Here is a 21,694-nt window from a genome sequence, read left to right as displayed (position 1 = left end):
ATTGAAATTAATAATAAATAAAGTAGTGCGCTGACTAGCAGACCAAGGAAATTGTCAGAGCACACACAAATACCAAGGATATGCTGAGCGTGCTGTTCTTTGGCGGACTGGGTACATTGGAAGCTGCCATGCTGATCAAGCATATTTCTGAAACTAAGGCAGCTGTTGACCAGCCCGAGGTCACATTGCAGCTCATGGTGGGAAGTGATGGCAGCACTGGACACCCAAATTGGGGCATGGGTGGGCATTGACGGGGCAAGCACATTTTGAGGGGATGGGGAAATCAGCTTTGTCCCACCTGAACATTCCCATTGATTTTGATTTAGCTGGCTTTCAAGTCAATGTGCTTAAGATTGCAGCCATTTTTAAAGCTCCAGTTTATGATCCTAACTAAGCTTACTAGGTGACTATGGGGAAGGCAGTATCTTTCAGACTTAACGAGTGAGGATACAATAAGAGAACTGTGTATAAGCCACCACGAGCTCCTTAGAGAAAAGGCAGGGAACAAATATGTAGAAAAATGGTCTCCGCATTACTCAATTTTTGTGTCACTTCCAATTCAGTTAGCTCATTAACAAAGATATTCTCTGGATGCTTCCAGGGTTCCTTTATTAACTTGGGTCCAGCTATTCAAAAGCTCCTGAGCAGCACATCTCTCCCCCCACCCTCCTTCCTTACTGCATTACCTCATTTCTTTCTATATCTGACCCAGATTGCTTCCCGCAGTTGAAGAATCAGGTTGCTTTTGATTGACCTGGAAACAATCATGAGTTAGCAGTTTTGCTTCTTCCTTCAGCCCCCCTAAAAACACCCTGAATCTTAATCTGTTGTGCATTTTCACCCATATATTTTCAGCCTTTCTTTCACACACACTACAATAGCTCTGCGCAGTTCTGCTAAATTCAGTGTGCCAATTTGCGCACCCTGGAGATTTGACCTCATACTTTCCAGCCAACGTAGAGCCCATTGGGACATATATTGATGGAGTGTGCAGCAGGTGTAGTTATTTTGTGTAGCTGTCACAGATTTCTAGCTGGACATCAAACTAGTGGAGCCTAATTACTGAAGCTTTGCAGCAGGTCTGTTAGAGTCTCCACGCCAAAGCAGTGTTCTAAACACACATACTTGATGGCATCAATGTATGTGGGGCTTATATTTGAAAGTCTAAATGTTAAGATTTGTATATGTGCTGTAAGCTGCCCAGAGTGGCTGGGGAAACTCAGCCAGATGGGCGGGATATAAACAATAAAATTATTATTAATCATAAGGTTTGAAACAGATTCATCAGAGGACTAGTTTCCCCCTAAATTAATTGCCTTATTGTGCATTGGCATTTTTGTATTTTCTAGATACCAGAGGGTTTGTCATCCAGATGGTATTTAAAATATGGGTCTTATGGCCTAGGGAACACCAGCATGTTTGGGATTGTTTGAAGTATCTGCATCCAAAGCAAGAACAGGGAACCTCCAGATGTGGCCCTGTGGTTGTTGTTGGACTCTAACTCCCATCAGGTGAGGGTTCCAATGGTCAGGGATGATGGGAGTTATAATCCAACATCTGCAGGGCCAAAGGTTTCCCATCCCTGATCTAAAATAACAGCAAGAACAACAACCTATGTGTCAGCTGAAAGACTAACAGATTGGTTTTAGCTTAACTGCTATCCAATTCCTCACCTGATTATCCAATTAATGCACCTGATGCTTGCAAACCAAATAATTCACCCCAATCCCATATATGGCAGGAAAGTGGTGCTCATGCCAAAACCATATTGACCAACAATACAATGTAGGTACAATTCTCCACACACACGTGACACCTTCATAGTCGTCTTTGACTGGACTTAACCATCCAGGGGTCCTTTACCTTCCCCTTTTCCCACATACCTCTGCTTTGGCATTAAAGGAAGAGGTATGACCATGAGGTTGGACCACCCAATCTCATCTTGGTATGCCTGCAATGCCATTGTGATGCTAACTGCTATACTAACAGCCATTTCCCTTAGATTCCACACAATAAAAAAACACTGCAGAAATTGTGGTTGTTTCATCAAGCTGGGAGCAAAACCATCAGCGCCTACCTCAGATGAAGCCAGGGGGCAGCAATCAGAAAAGCTCTTGTTGTTGTTGTTTAGTCGTTTAGTCGTGTCTGACTCTTCGTGACCCCACGGACCATAGCACGCCAGGCACTCCTGTCTTGCACTGCCTCCCGCAGTTTGGTCAAACTCATGTTCGTACCTTCGAGAACACTGTTCAACCATCTCGTCCTCTGTCGTCCCCTTCAGAAAAGCTCTGAACAAACGCCCCCCCCCAAAAAAATGGGTGTGGGCATGGAGTTAAAGGGGATTAATGCAAGGATTATTCTCGGGGGGGGGGAGGTCAAATTAAGAAAGAGTATCTTGGTGCAACAGGTGATCACCTCAACCCTCATATGGTGTGTGTATGTGTATGTGTATACACACACACACACAAGGGGGCTTGTGTGCTCTGCTCCAGTGGCCCAACACCAGGCACATTCTTCATCATTGCTCTGCAGGAAGCCTGCAGAGAAAGAATGGATTTCTGTAGATTATAGCAACTCCCCTTCCTGAAACTGCAAGTCCTCTCCACTGCAGTGGGCATGACTGGGTGAGGCCAGCACCGCCCTGCTCCCCAACCCACATATTAGTTATGTAAGCCAGGTTGGCCTCCTCATCCAACCAAACACTAAGAAACTGACCTAGCATGCAGCAGCTGAGAGCTGGCTGGCAGGGGAACTCCCTTGTTTTGAGGAAGGGCCAATACAGTGCACAGTAGAGCCCCCCCCCACATCTGGCTTACCCCTCTCTCACATTCCTTCATCAAACCAGAATCATAGAAATAGGCATTTTCCCTCCCCCCTCCAACTAAGACCTTTTCTGAATGCAACACCGACACTATTTTAGAACCTACATAGCACTATAAACTGTAAACCAATGTTATTACCTCTATGGAAAGCATGCCTTCAATGAAGTGATTAGGTTGGCTTTGTTTCCACAAATAACTTTTTTTAAAAAAGAAATTGCACATATCTGCTTTTGTCTGCTTGCTTGGGAGCTGAAGCTGACTTTATTTTTATTTATAAATTATGCTTACTTACAGGCCTTTCAAATTGTGATCCAGGCACTGAGACCAGCCTGCTGGTGAGTACCCACTCTTCTTACGCTAGAATCTCATTCTAAGTGTTTGTGGTTCCATGGCTGCTGCATTATCACAATCAATAGGAGGATGTGCCTGTGAGGAGGGCACACTGATATGCCTGTGCTGTTTTATTGAACCTGTGGAGGAACCATATGATTGAGGCATTTCCCCCTGCAAAAGTATCTCATTATGAAAGTGCATACTCATTAAAATATCATCCATAATTGAAAGCATATTTTGCCTTAAACCTTCAGGCAGCACCCTTACCATATTCCAAAACTTCTTGGATTTAATTAAAAAGAAATCTTACCTCCTTTAAAACTTGTTTGAGCTAGGTTATGGTGAGATCAGTTTCTCATCTCGTCTGGAGTTTTTAAAGTACCATACATAGAAGTTTTATCAGGCTGGGTCTTCAGGAGAGTTTGTTGGAAATGAGTGGACCTCGGGACTAGGAGTGGGGAAGAATGGGGGAAGCTGTAGAAGAACATCAGTATATCCCACTTGGTGAAAAAGTGATGCTTGTATTTTGAAGGCCTATTTAAAAAATACAGTTTTCAGAAGACCCGTAAATGGAGGCAAGCATGGGCGTAGGCAGGAGGGGGCAGTTGCCCCCCCAGAAGCAAAAAATTAATGTATTTTACAGACCATAACCAGCACTTTTCCCCTCCAAAAACTGAAGTGGAAAGGGCTTTGCTTTAGCAAGAGCAGCTCAGTCTCCACTTGCGGGGGCGGGGGCGGGAACACAGCTGTAACAAAAACACATCAAATAAATAAAGCAAAGTGGCTACCGGTAGTTAAGCAGTTAAGACAATGGAGCAGATATCCCCAGGCAAGATGTGATAGCTCACCACTTCACCTTATTGTTCTTCAGTGGGAGTTGTTAATGAGCATTCAGGGATCGCATTAAGAATTCTATTGGCAATTTAATGAGGGTGCAGAGGATTCAATTTGACTAGCGTGGCTCTGCAAGGCTAAAAGGAAGTGAATAAGAAAAGGGGGGCTGTAGTTTTGATAGACACCAGGGCCATCTTAAATGCCCCTGCCGCTGTGGTGCGCCGGATCTCTCCGGCACCCTCCCGCCCCGTTTCCCAGCATGGTGGGCGGGTGGGCGCAGCGGCGGACAGGCGGGCAGGCACAGCGCGATCTCTCTGGCGCCCTCCCGCCCCGTTTCCCAGCGCGGTGGGCGGGTGGGTGCTGCGCGCAGCGCGGCTCCCACAGGCGCAGCTGCGTGGCGGACCGGCGGATCGGTCGGCCAGCGGGCGGGCACAGCTCGTGGCGCCTTTCTGGCGGGCCGGCGGCATGGTGCCCTGCGCCACCGGGGGTCTACCTAGAGCCGGGCCTGATAGACACAGTGATGTTTAGAAAAAGCAGTGGTGTTCCAGTCTGCCCCTCCTCCTGCAGCTGTATACTGTAAATCAGGGGTGGCCACCTCCCAAGAGACTCTGATCTACTCACAGAGTTAAAAACTGGGAGTGATCTACCCCCTTTTGGGGGGTTCAGGTCAAAGCTGTTGAGTTTTTTTTAAGGAAGGGAAGCCCTGTTTTGGGGGGTTTAGGTCAAACTTGTTGAGCTTCTTTTAGGAGGGAGGGAGGCCCATTTTTGTTTAGGGCTTCAGGTCATAGTTCAGCTTTTTTTAGGGAGGAGGAAAATTTTGGGTGAGCTTTTTTTAGGGGTGCCAGTGATCTAGCAGTGATCTACCACAGACATCCAGTGATCTACTGGTAGATCACAATCTACCTGTTGGACGTGCCTGCTGTAAATCAAGCAGAGAGAAAGCTGCTTACAAGGCTCCTGTACAGGTGTACCGGTATCTTTCTCTTGCTGCAGAGTTCCAGCATCACAGCGTCACCCAGAGACACCCACAAATATGAGTTATCCCTCTCTCTATTTCTTACTTCCTTCCCTCCCTCTTCCATCCTTAATAAAATACGGGGGGGGCAGATAAGCCCCACATAGAAAGCCCATCAACATGGGGGGTGACTCTTTCAAATACGGTATTTACCAGTAATTGGGGGGGGGAGGCCCCTAGGCCCCTAGGAGTTGACTGCTATGCCTAGGAGTAGGACAATTCAAGAAAGCAGAATGATGCATATGCTATGGTAATATATCAATAGAATCATAGAATTGTAGTCGGAAGAGACCACAAGGGTCCAACCCCCTGCAATGCAGGAATTTTTTCCTAAGGTGGGGCTTGAACCCACGACATGGTTGAAATATTATGCTGTTATGCAGCAACGCCTCGGAGCCGTCGTGACTGTGGCCTTGCCTTGCCTTGCCCTCGCCCGCCCTGCCACCCCCTCTCGCCTGCCCGACCCTCTCGTCCTCTCCAGCCAAGCAGGGTAGCCGCCAACGCTGCCAACCTGAGAAGCACAAGGTGGCAACCGCCGCCACGATGTTGTCGGACCCGCTGGCCCTGTAGCCCCGTCCACATTCCCACTTTGTGGCCCCTCCCATGCCTTGGCCCCACCCCTGAACGACCATGGCTTCCCCCCCCCTGGTTTTGATCCTGGCTACGCCCCTGGAGGCAAGGGTGGTTAAAGCACATTTAACACATGATTCAGTGCACAGGGCTTCCCCCAAAGAATCATGGGAATTGTAATTCATGATCACAGAGCTACATACCCCACTAGCTTGTTCTGAGAGTCCACCAACACTGTAGCTTACAAATGCCCAGCCTCAGACATGAACAGATTATATTAATATTCTAATATATTTCTTCGCCAGGTTGTTACGTAGACTGATATAATATGTGATTTAGCTTCCACCATTTCCCTATGCAGGCAATTACGCTGGATCAAGAATAGGGAAACTGTGACCCTCCAGATGTTGTTGGACTGCAACTCCCATACCCTGTCCATTGCCCAACCACATCTGGAGGGCCACAGGTTCACCATTTCTGCCCTAAACAATGCTTTTTAAAAAAATTACACACACACATCTAATCATCTGCCTTTCCTCTTCATTTGTATTGTCATCCTGTTGAATATTTGCAGGCAGCAACATTGTACCGGATAACATACCACGGCTTTCCTTGTAACTTAATTATCTGAAGCAATGGTAGATCCAGACCCCAAAACTCCTCTCTGAAGCGTTTCCTTCATCCTAGACAACAGCTCAGCTCTGCTCTTTAACTCTTGCTTTGTTATGGTAATGTTGCAAAACTGGGATATGAAGCCAGGCTGCCCATCAGCAGCCTCGGCCAATGCTTTTGGAGAAAAGAGGGAGGCTCAAGCTCCAATCACACAAGAAGAAGAGGAGGAGGGGGGAGGAGGGGGAGGAGGAGGAGGAGGAGGAGTAGTTTGGATTTGATATCCCGCTTTATCACTACCCAAAGGCATCTCAAAGCGGCTAACAATCACCTTTCCCTTCCTCCCCCACAACAGACACTCTGTGAGGTGAGTGAGGCTGGGAGACTTCAAAGAAGTGTGACTAGTCCAAGGTCACCCAGCAGCTGCATGTGGAGGAGCGGAGACGCGAACCCGGTTCCCCAGATTACGAGTCCACCGCTCTTAACCACTACACCACACTGGCTGCACCACACTGACAAATAAGAAGCCATGGCAGTATTCCCAGGTATTCAGTTTAGGTGGGCTGGGGAGATCCTTTGCATCAGCTGTAGCTTCCAAGATTGTCCTTGAGGGTACATACACTAATTCAAATGTCAGATTAAAGTTACATGTCAGTGGGAATATCTGAATCAGGGTAGCATGTGATATAAAAGCTGAAGCTGTGGTTGGAATCAAAAGGAACACATATGGTTAGGGATGTGATGGGGTTAGGGATGGCAGTGCATTATACAGTGGTACCTCTACTTACAAATTTAATGCATTCCGAACGCACATTCGTAAGTCGAAAAAATTCGTAAGTCGAAGCAACCCTATCTAAAAATTCGTAAGTAGAAAAAATCCTATCTAAACCACATCCAAGATGGCAGACGGAGCTCCATTCGTAAGTAGAAATATTTGTAAGTAGAGTTATTCGTAAGTAGAGGTACCACTGTATTTGCAATTGACACAGCTGCTCAGTCACAGAAAGGGAAGCTGAGCCTCTCCATTTCCTGATTGCCTGTCCCCTTTCCTTGGATCTTGAGGCCCTCTATGTACAACATAAACTCTTTCTGCAACAACCCATATAACTTCACATCACCAGATTGGGATCCAGGAGCTAGGTTTGGGCTAGAGGCCATGATCACCCCAAGGAGACAGGGCATTAAGGGTAAAGTGGAGGAGGGGATGGGTTATTACACACCACCCGACAGAGCCACAGGCAAGACAACTGATGGAAGTACTAAGAGTTACATAGGAATATAAGATCATCCTGCTGGATCAGGCCAATGGTCTACCTGGTCCAGACTCCTGTTCTCACAGTGACTAACCAGATGACTGTGGGAAGCCTTTAATCTGGTGCCACTATGCTGGATGATGGAGGGAGTGGGAAAAGATTCCACCTAGAGTCAGCAAATGCTCTGCTTTTAGCTCCAAAGACTTCCACATCACCAGCATCTCAGAATCTAACTCCAGTGTGCTAATAGCAGCATACTGTGCTCTGTCAGACATGCAAAGCAGCCTCTAGGGTTTGTATAGTTGTATAGTTGACTATACCAGTTGGTGCTAGATCTTGCCATACTAAAACAATCGCCACTATTAACCTCCCCACCCACCCGCCCAATAAGCAGCTTTGTTTGTTTTCTCTTTGTTTTCATTTGCATCTTACCATCACACAGTCTGGTGTGCCATTTGGCTTCCTGAAAATCCCAGCTTTTGGGTAGGCAGTGATGTAATAAAACATGGTAGGCAGATGATCTTTTCCTACAGAGACGAACAATAAATGATGACAAAGAAGACAGCGCACATTGCCAGAGTGAGCATTTAGTTATATTTATTGGCTCATCCATTTAAGGCCAAGCAAAATCAGGGAGGCTTGAATTCTGTCTCAGAAAAAGGCATTCAGTCATCTGCAACAGTCTTACTCTAATTTTCCATGTAAATGCCATCGCAGCAGCACACGGAGCAGGGCAAGGCATCATTAATTTCAGAAACTCTCTTGCTTGAAGAGTCAAGGCAATACTGAACACGAGAAAACAAAGCTCTGAATTAAGGTCTTCCATATTAACAGGCTCCCAAACACCAAGACTGATGCCCAATAAAAGACATTTTATTTATAAATATTATTATTTATTTAAAGCAATTTTTTTATCTTGTTATTCTCATTAAAAAGGCTATTGGAGCAGCTAACAAAAATCTATTACAAGACCATCTAAAAATACACAACACTCAAGGAAAGGGGATTGGGAGGGAGGAGGAAAAGTATTGCTATGGATTTTGTGGGTACCCTGACTCCCCCATGTTGTGGGTGCCCTGACCCCCTCTAGATTCCTGGGTGCTAGCCCTTGATCAGTGCTTTGAGAATGTAGATGAGCTGACAGCAGGCTAACCTTTTTCTGCATCAGCTGGGTATCACCAGGAAATATGCCATCAAGGGGAACAAAGGCTGATGATGGCCAGTCATCAACTCATTAGGGAAGTCATGAGGATGACAGGACTAAGCCTATGCAAGACAGGGAGGGGTGGGGCTCCTCCTCCAGCTGTGTGTGTTAGTGGGCAGCGAAAGAAAAGGTTGAGGGTTTCAGCTTAGATCAGGCATCCCCAAACTCGACCCTCCTGATGTTTTAGAACAACAACTCCCATCATCCCTGACCACTGGTCCTGTTAGCTAGGGATGATGGGAGTTGTAGTCCCAAAACATCTGGAGGGCCGAGTTTGGGGATGCTTGGTCTACGCCATCTAAGGCTTAGATGACGTAGACTGAAGAGAAATTGTGGCATTTTGTGAAAGGTTTGAAAAGGGTGGGAGAATTGGGGGCAACAGAACTCTTGGCCGCCTGGCTAGAGCAGGGTGTAACAAAGGGACAGGCAGCATGACTGGTTCCTCTGTTTGTAGACCCCTGCTGCTCGTAAGAAAGGAGAAAAGATAATAACGAGTTGTGAATGTTCTGAACTCATTCTCTCTCACCTTATACAGTGGTACCTCAGTTTACAAACAGTCCTCTTTACAAATGCCTCCATTTACAAATGCTGCGGACCCGGAAGTGTTTACATCTGGGTTCTGCGGCGTCGGATACGCAGACACGATCTGCACAGCTCGCGCGTGCACAGAAGCGCTCTATCAGTGCTTCGTGCACGCGCAGAAGCATGCCTTCAGGGAGCGAGTGCCTCCATTTACGAACGCCTCCGTGGAACGGATCACGTTCGTAAACCGAGGTTCCACTGTAGACACAGGTTGTCAATATGTGTAAATAAACTGTGTATCATAAAGACACTACAGTCTCCGCTGTGCCTAACTTCCAAAGGAAACCCCAGTTAAGTGACAAGATCCCTGGAACCTCGCACCACTCCTGGACATTGGGGTGACCCCTAACAGTATTCTAATGGTTGACTTTGTTACCCAGATGTCTGGGATTATACATACTATGTACTGCACCTGTTCTCCTTATTTGCTGGCTTGCTTTTCTTTTCTTTCTTCCATTTTGCTGTGCCTCTTCTCCTGTTGCTTTGTTTTCATGAGTTCAAGTTTAATCTGATTCTTTTCACTTCCCTCAGGGCAAGATGGTTCCTCAGAAGCCCCTTGGGTGGCGGTTAGGGGAAGGAGGTGCTGCCACTGGGAGCTGGTGACCATACAATTCAACTATTGCTTCAGTTTGCATGTGGGCAAAACCAATAGTTCTGGATAGGGTTATGGGGAACAAATTTCAGTTCAAAATAAAATGAGCTTTCGTGTGCATGCACACTTCTTCCGAGACGTGCATGCACACAAAAGCTCATACCAATAACAAACTGAGTTGGTCTCTAAGGTGCTACTGGAAGGAATTTTTGTATTTTGTTTTAACTACGGCAGACCAACGCGGCTACCTTCCTGTAACTAAATTTCAATTCAGTTCACCTACCACATTTGCACTTCCCAAAACAAAATGAAATGCAGCCATCAATCAAAAGTCACACTACTCAGAATTTTCACAAAATGAAATGCAGCCATCAATCAGAATTCATGCTACTCCAAATTTTGCAATGAATCTCTCTTACCAAAGAAAATATTCACAAGTGTGGGGTGAGTTGTGTGGCAACTGTAACGGTGCTAGTTCTGCTGATTGAAGTAGTCAGGTGGGCCAATAAACTGGTCCCAAGCCAGTGTGGTGTAGTGGTTAAGAGCAGTAGACTTGTAATCTGGGGAACCGGGTTCGCATCTCCGCTCCTCCACATGCAGCTGCTGGGTGACCTTGGGCTAGTCACACTTCTCTGAAGTCTCTCAGCCTCACTCACCTCACAGGGTGTCTGTTGTGGGGAACAGGTAGGTAGCCGTGTTGGTCTGGATCGAAGTAAAATAAAAAAATTCCTTCAGTAGCACCTTAAAGACCAACTAAGTTTTTATTTTGGTATGAGCTTTCCCCTGTGGGCTGGTGGGGAAAGCTATCTGAAGAAGTGTGCATGCACACGAAAGCTCATACCAAAATAAAAACTTAGTTGGTCTTTAAGGTGCTACTGAAGGAATTTTTTTGTTGTGGGGAAGGAAGGGAAAGGAGCCGCTTTGAGACTCCTTCAGGTAGTGATAAAGCACGATATCAAATCCAAACTCTTCCTCTTCTTCTTCTTCTTCTTCTTCTTCTTCTTCTTCTTCTTCTTCTTCTTCTTCTTCATTAAGGGCTTCATACACCAATAGTAATACCTTGAACTTGATCCTGGCATGGGATCCATTATGCCAAGCAGAATGGAGCAGGAATGGCAGGATCTGTCAGAGGAGCCCGAGGTAAGGGGTGGAGTTAGCTCAGTCAGGGATGTGGATGAGGACCCCACCCATGATGTCAGATGTCTCAGAAATGGAGGGGGAGCTAATTGAGTGGGACCTCCGGAGAGTGAAGTTCCCATGGTAGCCAAGGAACCAGTTGGTCAATTGGAGGAACCAAACGGGTAAGAGGGAGAGTCGGATGCACCGCTATCAGTGCAGGTATGAGCAGACTCAGCACACCTCCCCCCTAGGGGTGCATGCTTGTAAGCTCAGTCTTGTTTACTTGTAAATGATGGGCCCCACTTTGCTTCTTTAAAAGTAGTGCTCTGTGTGTGTGTGTGTTTGTGTGTGTGTGTGTGTGTCTGTCTGTCTGTCTGTCTGTCTGTCTGTCTGTCTGTCAAATGTTAGGACATTTTTGCCTATGCTTAGTCATGTATTCTAGATCCCATTGATGTGTCCAATGAAACTTGTAACCTGTATCCTGAGCTGAGGCAGAGATCATTTGCTGATTTCTTCAATAAGATTAAAATTCTGCACTAATTGCAGAGGCATCTTTCCCATAGAGCTTAGTGGCTCGTTGCACCAGGGCGCCGGCCTCTCAGGGGTGCCCCAGTGAGTGGGGGTGCTGCATGGCTTTGTCGGCGGCCTCCCCTTTCCCAGCACGCCGCCAGATGGTTGGCGGGGCGCAATGAGCCACTAAGCCCTATGGCTCCTCTGCTGCCACTGCCTCTTCCTCTCCATCGGCCGCGGGAATCCCCTTAGCTGCCGCCCACTGAGCCACTGTCATCTGAGGGAGCGGCGGTGGCAGGAGCGGCTCCCGAGGGGCCTCCTCCGCGTCACGAGTTCTAAATTCTGAGAAAGGGAGGGGGCACCGGAGGGATCGTTGCGCCACGGCACCGGGTGTGCCCTGACTAACTGCAGTTTCCACGTCAAGTGCAAGGGAAGCCCTACATAAAGTATGTTGCAGCAATCCAGTTTTGAAGTCAGCAATGCCTGAACTACTAAGCTCCCTTATTCCAGGAACATTCAAAGCTATTGTACCAGGCACAGCTCCTAGCCACTGAGGCTACCTGGTCTTCTAGTACCAAAGCTGGATCTAGAAGCACCCACAGACGGTGTACCTGCTCCTGAGTGCTGTCCATATCTTAGGACTCATGGCATTTCAGAACGGGATGAGCATGGTTCCTCTGTATATTTGTAATTCCTCAACTAAAATATTGAGACCCCTGTGGGCTGGTGGGGAAAGCTGCTTGAAAAATAGGATCAAGTCTATCCTTTGGCTCTTTTGATCATATAAAGGAAAGTATGAAATAGATTTTTAAATGGATTCATGCCTCCAGCATTATACATAAGGACTAACAGGATTTGTTATGCAGAATGCAACACAAAGGACTGAGTCTTCCCTTTTCACCTTTGATTCCCATGCTTTGTGTATAACATTCATTGTTGCAGCCAGACTGCATGAGCTACCGTGTTTCCCCTTTTTTAAGACGTAGTCATAAAGTAAGCCATGGCAGCATTTTTAAGCATTTGCGAAATATAAGACATACCCCGAAAATAAGACATACCTCCATGCCGTGTATGAAAACTAACACCCTCCTTATGGCCACTACTGGCAGTAAGATGTTGCAGAATTAGACTGAGATCCTATTTAAATGACTGGATTTTAAAAGCGAGACCGCTGAGCGCCCCAGCCAGGCCCAGCCGAGGAGGCCTGCCGCCCCACCGCCCGGAACCGGCTGCTGCAGAGCGGAGCGCTCCGCAACGCCGAGCGCTTGGAGCGCCCAGCAATGCCGGGCGGAGCGCTGAGCCAGCGGCTTGGCCTCTTCCTGGCCCCACCGCCCAGAACCGGCTGCTGCAGAGCGGAGCGCTCCGCAATGCCGAGCGCTTGGGGTGCCCAGCAATGCCGGGCGGAGCGCTGAGCCAGCGGCTTGGCCTCTTCCTGGCCCCGCCGCCCAGAACCGGCTGCTGCAGAGCGGAGCGCTCCGCAACGCCGAGCGCTTGGAGCGCCCAGCAATGCCGGGCGGAGCGCTGAGCCAGCGGCTTGGCCTCTTCCTGGCCCCGCCGCCCAGAACCGGCTGCTGCAGAGCGGAGCGCTCCACAGCGCCGAGCTCTTGAAGCGCCCCGCAGTGCCAAGCGGAGCGCTGAGCCAGCGGCCTGGCCTCTTCCTCGCCCGGCCACTTCCTCCGCTGGGTCCCTTCACCCCTTCCTAGCGCCATGGCAGAGCAGGAGAGCCTTGAGTTCGGCAAGGCGGACCGTGCTCCTCGACGCCTTCTCCGTGCTGCCTGACCTCCGGCTGAGGTAAAAAGGAGGAACGGGGGTGCGTGGGTGTGGGCAGGGCGTCGCGGATCTCCCTCTCCCGGCGCACCTCCCCATTGAATTTCAGAGGGAGGGTGATTTTGGGGTGGCGCCCATCTGGGAAAGAGGCAGCGGTTTTTGTTAGATCAACCAAAGGCTAAGGGTCGGGGGTTTTGCGCGTGAATTGAACTCAGCGCTCCCGAGCGCTCTAGCAGCAGCGAACGTTTCTCTTGCGGGTACCTGGGGCTCTTTTTACATCCTTGCGAGCCCTCGCTGCCCCAGAAAGCCGCCCGGGCGCTGATGCGGCTCCCCGGTGCGCGTGGAGTGGTGTGGGGGGGGGGCTAAAGACCGAGAGCGAGAGAGAGGGCAGGTTGCCTCTGGGCCACGGGGTGGGAAGAGGCAAGATTCCAACCGGATTATTTCCTGGTTGGTTGGCAACTCCGTTTTCCTGGTCGCTGCCTGAAGTGCACCTGGTTGCAGCACCCCAAACCATAAAGACATCCCCTGAAAATAAGACACCGTGTGTTTTTTTGACGAAAAAAAGTTATAAGACGGTGTCTTAAAAAGGGGGAAACACGGTACCTATGGGGACCATGTGGCGAGGCTCCTGGGATGTTGGCTTTCTCTAGTCTCTGAGGGCATAGTACTGGGGGTGTAGTTCCTAAGATGTAAAGGTAGAAATAGGGACAAAGGGGAGAAAAGAATCAGAGAAAAGAAGTGAAAAGGGGCCAGTCATCAGGACTGCAGTAAGACCATTCCAGTAACTACCCTCAACCTCTCCTTGCATCCTGGGTACAACAGGGTCTGGGTTTAGGTGGTGCAAGCACAGTCTCTTTCCTACTATATTTATATTAAAATATATTTATATACCACTTTATATAAATAACCGAAAACAGATTGCACAAAAGGAACAAAAGTCCACCAAATAACAGATATGAAAACTGTAAAGATTAACACAAAAGGAGCAGAGACGAAACCCTTAAAACCCCGCAGAGGAGGAATGTTTGCACTTGCCTGCCTAAACACCACCAGGGATGAGACTTTAATGATTCTTTGCCTTCATTGATCCGATTGCAGAGACATTGCCTTGCTTCATTCGTGGACTTATTATGGATGAAGAGGAACAGACTCCAATCACTCAGGAGAGGCTTTGTGCCCCTGCAGATGGATCGCCTGTTTATTTAGCATTCTTCCTGATTTGCTTGTACAAAGCTTACGCAGTGGTCCGATTGTCTCCAGTCTTCATTCAGCATTCCTTCTGATCTGTTTACGAAGGAGTTGCAGGAGCATTCATCCTGCACCCGTCCTTTACATGTATCCCAGCTAGTCGTTCTTTTCCATTCATTTCCCTATCGCTTTTCAAACCACAAAAAGTCTCTCTCTGTGATTTTAAAGTGGATTTGTTGTGCTAGAGCAACAGAGACCTTTAATCAGCTTTAAATGCACCAGGCTAGATTTCTGGAATACGAAAGGCAGGCTAGAGGCACCTACTAGGTGGGCGAAAGGCATCTGTGGCCATCGGGCACACTATGTGGTCCCCGCTTGAGAATCAGTGGCCTGGGGAAAGAAGGAGGAGCCTTCTGGCATTTGATCTCATTTCCCATCATGTACAACTCAGATAATGGGGGCTTAGTTGTGTGTGTGTGTGTGTGTGTGTGTTTGGATTGGAGGAGGGGAAACTGTCCTGGGGAAGCTTTGCTTTCCACAAGATAAAATGCCTTCAATAAATCCCAGATAACTTTGGGGGTGAGCATGGTTTTTATCACACAAAACCAGGCAGCAGCGGACCATCCCAGGGTAGCCTTGTGATTTTCATGAACGTGGCTTGTATGAAAATTGAGTCGAGGAGCAGCATAGCTTGGAAAACCCCAGTGCCTGTGACAGATGGCAGCAATTCCGAGGATTCATAAATGGCGATAATTAGGGCTATTAATACTGCTCTATCTCGGCGGGGGGCGGGGAGGGGAGGGGGCAGCAAAGCATTCCCCACAAATGTCTGCAAAGCAATATGACCTTTGAGGACAAAGTATGTCAGGAAGGGCACATGCTTATTCATGCTGGTGCAAATCTTGTCATAAATCCATCTCAAATGGCTGGCCTTGAAGCAGTACCAACAAACTATCTTTTACATTCCGTTCCAGTGGATTGTACCGAACCCCAAAGCCCTAAAGTTACTTATTTATAAGGTTTGTGTTTCCACATGCAATCTCAGGGCTACTTAAAACACAATAAAGCAAAATACACACTTTATAATGCAACCCATACTCCTTCCAATTAGGTCCCCCTTCAGCCACTGAGCAGCCTTGGCTTTCTTAGCCTCAGCTTAGTTTGTCTCAGGGCTCACCCTAGGGTGGCCAAGTGGGGGGGGGGGAGAACAAGGCTCCTGTACCTTTAAATCATGGTTGTGTGTTTGTTTTCAGCCAGATGGCAACATTCCCTTTTGGATAACCTTCTGGGGGCCACCAGGCACTGGTGGATGGGGCCAGAGGCAAAGCAAAAAATGTGAATTTTACCTTTAAACAATAGGCTGATTTCTTCACACTCTCACACCCCTCCCTTTTATCATCCATTCTCAGACCCTCCAAGTGTCCCAATTTCCAGGGATGTCCCTGATTTGGGGAAGCTGAACCGGTTTCTGATTTGATCCTGGAATGTCCCGCTTTTCCTTAGGACGTCCCTATTTTCATTGGAAAAAATGTTGAAGTGTATGGAGTTATTCGACTCCTGAGCTGTCTGAAGGCAATCCTGTATACGGAAGGGTTTTTGTTTTTTTTAATGTTTAATGTTTTTATATATGTTGGAAGCTGCCTAGAGTGGCTGGGGCAACCCAGCAAGATGTGTGGGGTATAAATAGTATAATTATTATGGAACGGGACATCCCTATTTTCATCAGAGAAATATTGGAGGGTACGCAAAAAGAACTCAAAGAGGGCGCAAAGCAGGCTTGGTGATGGATGTGAGCTGCCTCCTGGACCTAAGGCTCCTCATCCCTAAGCTACACCTTCAAAAATTCCCTCTTCTACACAGCTTTTAAAAGTGCAGAGGGCCAGTCCTCTTCTCCACCCAGCCACCCCAGCCACCATGCTCAGGAGTTCCGTATAAGGGATGTCATTGCCTTGTGGAGATTCTTGGTTAACAACAGGATATTGGGCCACATTTACAGTATTTACTTAGCATGTTTAGCAGCAAATGGTCCCAGGGCACAGATGCATATAACATTAAAAGCATACTTGAGAATATTTTAAAGGCTAAACTACACAGAACATTGTGTCATACATAAAACATCAGTTTTTAAAAACTACACGGCAGCAGGGAATGAATAAAGCAAATTCTGTCAATCAGCATTAAACTACACCCCTCCCAGAAGTCTGGGAATATGAATAATGCCATGAACAAGGAGCCGCCACAGAGAAGGCCCTGCAACACACTCATGTCCTGTGGATCCCATTTGGTGAAGGGACCACAAGTAAGGCCTCCTTTGCTGATTTAAATGCACGGGCCAATGTCCCCGTGTGTTACTAATAAAACAGGGCTCTGCTAAATTAATGAACATTCCTCTCTTTATTTTACTGCAAAACCAAAGTCCTTTTACACTGGAGGAAAAAGAATTGAAACAGGAACTGAAAAGTATGCATTTACAATTGAAGACAATGTCAGTCATGCTCAGAGCAGACCCATTGAAATCAACAGACTTCAGTAACAAATGTATAGATTTCAATGGATCTGCTCTGAATATTACTTAGCTGGGTATCACCCAATGAGTTTATTCTTAGAGCAGAATTAGCTGGAAGGGACCCAAGGGTCCCCTAGTTCAATCCTCTGCAATGCAGGAATCTCAACTAAAGCACCCATGACAGATGGCCATCCAACCTCTGCTTAAAAACCTCCAAGGAAGGAGAGTCCACCACCTTATGTGGGAGTCTGTTCTAGAGCCAGAGCCAGCATCAGAACATAGCATCCTTGGGCACCTGCAGATGTTCCAGCACCCCAGCAGGCCCCACCAATGAAGTCTGTCCAATATATATCTAGGCCAGTGCTAGCCACCATTTTAATTTCCTACTAACTCCCTGCCTCTGGTAGTAGGTGAGGCCACTGGAGGCCCTCAAAGCACCCAGCAGACTGCTCAAACAGGAGCTGACATTGGTTTAATAAAAATACTTTAAATTCATCCTTCTATTTAACATGACACACCATTGCCTTGTAGACAAGCTCTAAAAGAAAGCCCAAAAGTCATTTAGCAATCAGTGGTGGGAGGGAAATGGATGGGAATTGTTTTGCTTTAGCAAAAAGAGACTTAAAAATGGAAAAAAGTACCACCCCTAACTGCTGCTTCTCAAGTGCTGTCCCTGAGAGGCTATTAGGGCATCAGTGCAGCCCCTCTATAATCAGAGCAAGAAATGAAGTGTCTTCACAAGCAATTTAATCCATCTGCTCAGTGGGGAAAATAAAAGGCAGTTCCAGTGTTTTCTAATTAGGAAGTTAACCACCTCCACAGTTGAACAGGCCCAGGCTGGTGCTGCCCTGCAGGTCCTCATCCTGCAAGCAATCAGCTGTGTGATGAGTCTGGAAAATCCTGTCACATAGCTTGCTGGATGTCTTGCACTCCCCTTGATGTTTCCCTACCCTTCCTCTTCATACTGTGTTGACATTCATCATTTGCCTTCCTTGGAAAAATCAATTACCATGCAGGAGCAGGTGGCTTCCAATGTATGCTGTGATGTGTATCACATAGCAGAGCTCAGATAGGGTTAAGAGTTGGTAGTTGGTGTGCTGTTGTGGCTGAGGGTGTGATCTGTACTCCGGGAAGACCTTGGTTCAAATTGCATTTTGGCCATTCAACCCGTTTTCAGCAACTTGCTCATGAAATACGAGGATAATGTTAGCCTACCCTACAGGACTGTTGTAAGGGATATTGAAATACTGTAGTGTAAAGGATGCTAAACTACCATCACTTATCAGGGATCCTGTAATTGCATCCTGCACTGTAGATTCTGCACAGTGCAGTCTTTTCGAATTATTGATCTCCAAGGTCCCCTCTTATTCTACAGGTAAGCCCCCATGTTTGAATCAGTGAGAGTTTATGTCTCCCACAGCACCAAGAAAGAAAAGGAGAAAAGCCATGCCACGTGTGCAATAAATATGTATGTTTTTAAAAGTGCCTGGATACCTTTGTTTTATGTCTTAGCCACTCTCGGTGCAGCTGACCACCCCCCTGTCAATGTTCAATACAGTGGGGTACATCTTAGACAGACAATTCCAAAGGATAGAGCCAATTGTAAGTGCTCAGACAAAGAATGGGACACAAAGTTGCTGCTGTGTTTGTACTTGCAATACTGTACTGCCTAATTTAAAACTTCGTAGCAGATATTCCTAGTGTAATGGTAAAGCAAATATGGTGAGTTGTATTTAATTTCTATTTAAATTCTAGTAATTATGTATATATCTGCATATATACATATAAATCAGCACATGCAAATTGCATGCTCTCTTTTGTCCTCTTTTTCTGGTGATGCAAATCCTCCTTTTTGGCAGCGGATGGGCTCCTTACTTGTGATCAGTATAGACCTCTGTCAGACACAATGAAGCTGTCTGAGTCAGGGCACTGGTCCATCTAGGAAAGTGTTGTTTACTCAAAATGCATTTGCTCTCAAGGACCTTAGGCAGAGGTCTTTCTCAGATCTGGAGATGCCTGAAACTGCATATATGATCTTCTGTATGCAAACCATATTTTCCTGAGCAAGACATTAATCTTGCTCAGCCTATAGGTCCTAACATCTGCACAATGGTACAGGATGGGCTCAATACACCATGTTTGGAAGTTCCAGAAAGACCATAGCTGCCAAGTTTTCCCTTTTCTCGCGAGGAAGCCTATTCAGCATAAGGGAAAATCCCTGTAAAAAAGGGATAACTTGGCAGCTATGAGAAAGACTGCAGCTAAGAATTCTAGGCACTGAAAATCTCCCACATTAACCCAGATCTCTGCAATTGCAGTGAAACAGCTGAAGCAAATTATATTTGCATTGGTGTCTGCTAGCAATCCAGTATGCTTCTGTATGGAAAACCCTTCACTTGTCTTTAGACCATGTTGTTATCACGTTTTATCTTTGCCAACACTCCATCCTAGTACTAATCTTTGCACATTTCTGCATGCAAAAATGGTTATTTATTCTAGAAATAAATGGGGATTAATTTTTTTAATGATAGATTTGCACATTTTCATCCATGCAACTTATTCAACTTGATGTAGTATGTGGAAAAATACAGTTCTGAAAATTCCTTTTGTATGTACATTATGATGTGTGCTTGGAGGACTATGGGTTGTTTTTTAATGTCTCTTTTAGTGCACAGGGTTACTAAAGGTAGGCATAGAATTAAAGTTGTACACACTGTGGGAAATTGCAGTCAAACATAACTATGCCTAAGAGCTAGTTAGTGTATGAAAGGGTTAGGACCACAGAGTTCTGTTCCTAGACTTAACTAGGTCACACTTCCTTTCCTCTACAAGCTTCTCCCCCCCCCCCTTTCTCTGCACCACTTTCTCTGTGGTTAAGTTTGCTCTCAAGCTTAGAGCACGTTTGGAACTATATTCTGTATTTTCTACCCAATAATACTTTGCCTGTGTTCTCCTTGCAGTTGCATGGAACAACACATGTATCAGACCTTTGAATCTGTAAGTAAAGCATTTTTAACTTAGAAGTGTGTGGTCTATTCCTTGCAAAAGAGGGGAGCATTGTAAATGGGATAAGATAAGTCTAGCAACATATATTCCTAACGCTATGCTGCTGCTTAACTTTTGTGAGTTTAAATTCTGCTGCTGGAGCTCTCTCCTGTTGGAAAGTCTGTTAAGCCCCATGTTTTGAATCCAGACATCCAGCTGATTCTTTGTTATCCACCCCATACATGCAGGCCATGGGGATTCATATATTTGCCTTCCCCACGCACAACTGCACATGTAATCTTATATTTGGTTTTCATGCTTTGCAACTGAAATACCATTCCTTTCTTTGGCATGTTTGGTTGTGCACTAAGGCAAGTGAGAACTTTCCCTCATTTTGCAAAAAGTACAAAGAAATTAACCTCAGAAGACTTATGAACTACAGGACTCCACTCCTGTAATTTGTTTCTTGTTAAATTTGTGGTGTAGGCTGAGGCGAAAACTAATGCCAGGCTTAATAAGGGAATCTTGTGTCTCTGAGATGAGAAAGACCTTGGCTAGAATCAATTAGCTGGTTATGATCAAATCAATGGCAGTTTGGAATGGCTTCTCCTGCTGCTGCTGTACATCTCAAGCCAGGCAGCTTTATAGCCTGACCAACTTCCTTATAGCATTAGCTACATTTCTCCCCCTTATTGCATTATCAATTATTTTCAGAAATCAATTGAAATCAATTTTTCTGGATGTGGAGGAGGATTGGAACAGACTGTCCCATTTTCAGAAGGCACTTGCGTGACACCCAGACATAGAACCTCTAAATATTCCTGCCTAATTGCTTGCAATTTCAAGCACCTGATCCTAAATGGGAATTATTGTTCGGAGCAGAAATGTTGACCTTCTCGGTTCAGTGGCAGAGTACTTGCTTTGCATGCAGAACAGCCCAGGTCCAATCCCCTACATCTCCAGGTAGGGCTGTGAATGTCCACCTGAAATCCTGAAGAACTGCTGCCGGATTATACTAAAACAGGATAGAGCAGTGGTCTTGACTCAGTATAAATCAGTTTCCAATGTTCTAACTGCAGTGAACAAGAGAACCTAGGGGACAATCCTTTGCATGTACTCAGAAGTGTTTCTTATGTTTGATGGGGCATATGATGGCAGCCATGTAGACCAGGCATCCCCCAACTGTGGCCCTCCAGTTGTTTTGGCCTACAACTCCCATGATCCCTAGCTAACAGGACCAGTGGTCAGGGATGATGGGAATTGTAGTCCAAAACATCTGGAGGGCCAAAGTTTGGGAATGCCTGATGTAGACCATCCCTAGGAAAGTTTTTATGGAAACATGGACACCTGAATTCAATAGGACCTATTCTCAAATGTGAACAGGACTGCATCCCTAATGTATCCACAGTGCTTAGCAAGAAGGATGGAAGGCATTTCTCTTGCTTCACAGCATGTTTCACCACCTTGGGCGGTGAGGACACAGCAGCCATCCAATTGAAACCAGTGTTGGAAATCGGACCCAAGCTCCTTTCCTGCATTCACTCAGCAACACACAACCTCCAGCAGGGGTGATAATGTGGATGTGTTGTGTAGTCTACATGCTGCCCTCCAGATTTCTTGGCCTCCAACTTCCATCAACTCCAGCTGTAATGGATAATGGTCAGGGATGGTGGGAGTTGTAAGTTATGACACCTGAAAGCCACCACATTGGCTACCCAAGTAATAATAATAATAATAATAATAATAATAATAATAATAATAATAATAATTTATTATTTATACCCCGCCCATCTGGCTGGGTTTCC

General features: G+C 46.4%; 1 protein-coding gene across 1 annotated transcript in view; it reads left to right on the top strand.

The window, feature by feature from the left end:
* The window catches only part of SYT2 (synaptotagmin 2), a 137,757-nt gene that overhangs the window by 50,849 nt on the left and 65,214 nt on the right, over nucleotides 1-21,694 (top strand). The window contains exon 2 of the mRNA XM_035122915.3: nucleotides 3,117-3,157. The gene's annotated coding sequence lies outside the window, so the exon portion shown is untranslated. The remainder of the gene's footprint in view (nucleotides 1-3,116; nucleotides 3,158-21,694) is intronic.

Source organism: Zootoca vivipara, chromosome 7, assembly GCF_965207765.1.
Source record: "Zootoca vivipara chromosome 7, rZooViv2.hap1.1, whole genome shotgun sequence".
Taxonomy (NCBI): domain Eukaryota; kingdom Metazoa; phylum Chordata; class Lepidosauria; order Squamata; family Lacertidae; genus Zootoca; species Zootoca vivipara.
This window is presented reverse-complemented; position numbering and strand designations above follow the sequence as displayed.